We start from the raw sequence: 2,632 nt of genomic DNA on the forward strand, positions 1-2,632 counted from the left end.
AGAGAGAGAGAGAGAAATGAGAGAGGAAATGCAGTCAAGAGAAGACTTACGGAAATGATATCGTAATTACAATTATCGTTTTTAAAACTTATGTTTGTTCTTAAATAATTCGAACCTATCGAGCATTGCATTCGCAAAAAAATCTGAAGCTGTCTTGAGTTTCGAAGAAAAAGATGAGACGAAAAAACATTGATTAAATATGTTTTATGTTTAAACGACCGTGTGAGATTGCATGCAAAAACGCAATCCTTCTTTCTTGTCTTTCATGATTAAAGTCAGAAGCGAAGCCTTAATGTGCACAAGATAACGTTTTTGCATGTAACGCTGTCAGATTGTCATCCTGTTGCATTCATTATGTCACAGAATTGAAATTTTGATATCATTAAATGATTAAATTATGATGCTGTATTCTTCAGCACATTCACAAATATAATATTTTATATAATTTGAGAGTTTAATTAAAGTCAAACATTTTATTATCATCAACAAAAAATTTATACAAAATAAGATTTTTTTTAGTAATGTGTTGGTAATAAAAAGCAAAAAACATACAATTAATATCGAAAATATATATTTTAGTTGAAGTGTGCAATTAGTAAAATTTGTTTCACTAATATTATTACAAAATATAAGAGTAGTCAATAATTCACATTATAGAATTGTTACATAAATTCAAATGGCTTTTCGTGTCAACTTATCATCAGGCAATTCCTTCTACTTGAAAGATTTAAGTAATCCGTGCTTTTCTCTAGTAATTCTATGTTTACATTGGCAATAACGTCGTCTGACACGAGGGTGCATGTGCAATAACATTCAGGTGCATAATTTAATACACCTAATTCCTCCTTCAGCGACGACTAATTATAGACTAATTCTACCAAGAATATATTCCAGCTTAATCCCGAACTATCCAGCTATGCGCTCCTAACGCAATGAAGCTGGCTCGAAGATTCCCAAGAAGCTAAGTCACGTCGGGCTTGTTTCGTTATATTAACTTGCGATCCGTTACGCAGCAATTTCATTTTAATATGAGAATAAAACAATTAGAATTTGACGGGTGGATATATGATCTTCGACTTGCACTATGTTGTTTAATATTGAAGTACATTTCTCTTTATCTTATCTTGACAAATTATCTTCTTTAGAATTTTAATGACGCTAAATGTTCATATATATGCATGTAAGTAATCGGATTAATTTCTTGCAATTATGTATGAACCATCATTCTTTATTTCAGTATATAACTGATATCAGTTTTTCAAGTATATTATTAAAAAATAATATGAATAAAATATAAATGTATAAGAAAAGAATAATAATAATTTGAATTAAAAATCTGATGACCAATGTCAAATTTTAATTACAATATATTGTTGAAGAACAGATAATTTTTTTTACGAAATCCCAGATGCAACTCGCAAATCTCGTTTACGAACGTAACCAATCTCCCAACATTTGAGGGGACTTTCGAACGATTCGAACTATTGATCGCGAAGTAATGAGTGTGAGAAGAACTATGGATGAGCAGATAAGCGGAGAAGAAGAACAAAAGCGGCATCTAGGAGCGCGATAGACGTAATGCCATTGTTCGATGCTGACAATGATGCTTAACGTTCGCCACGGTGACAGTATGAAATTCGTTGGCGTCCGACAGTATCTCACTCGCGTAGAAACGCCGGGCGCGCAGCAACTAGGTTGCGGTGTAATCGTAAAATTAGCATAACTCCTTCTCAGTGGTGAATCCGTCGCCACCATTGAGAACGTTACTGATCCGGTCTTCAGAGAAGACGATACTTTATGACCTCCCGCGCGATATGATCGTCTAGAGAATAGAAGCTGACTCCATCCTAACGGCGCACATGACATAGATGTCCGAATACGTTCTATTAGAAATGTTTTATAGTCTTGACTTGTCTTGTTTTATAGTCTTTGATGGGCTGAGACAAATTTCTATTCAATATGGATACGGTCATCAAATATTATTAAAATAATTTGTTTTAAAAAATAATATAGTGGGTAATATAATATATCATATTGTATGTATATTGGATTAGGGAAAAAGTCCCTTTACAAGTTGGTAAAAAAACCTTTCCTCATCAAATATTTTTTAAAAATGATCAAAATTTAAATTTAAAAAAAGAATTTAAAGCTTGAAATCTTTCGAATGATTTTATTGTTTTTTTTTTGAATTTATATGAGTTTTGTTACTTATATGAGTTTTGTTGTAATTTTTATACACAGAAAACTACGAGCTGAGAAAATGAAAAATTTTCTTTTTTTTGGAGGTCTGTAGCTCTAAAAAATTTTGAGCAAATTTTTGTTATTTGTTGTGAAAGCTTGTAGCGTTCCCTATAAAATCGTTTTTTTTTTAAATGTTGCTATGATTTTTTGTTCCTGAATTACTCGCGGATTAAATAAAAAGGAATATTCTGACTTTATTGTTTCGTAACTTCATTAAAAATTATCGTATTGCAATTAAAAATAGATTCTTAAAGCTGAAACGTTGCTCTATCAAGTAGTGTAATTGCCTAATTTTTTAAAATAGAATATATAGGTTGACTAAAAATTCTTTTTAACCAATTTTAGGTTAAAAAGTAACTTTTTTTACCCTTAAATTCCCTAAATTAATTAA

Source organism: Atta cephalotes (genome assembly GCF_000143395.1).
Source record: "Atta cephalotes unplaced genomic scaffold scaffold00015, whole genome shotgun sequence".
Taxonomy (NCBI): Eukaryota; Metazoa; Arthropoda; class Insecta; order Hymenoptera; family Formicidae; genus Atta; species Atta cephalotes.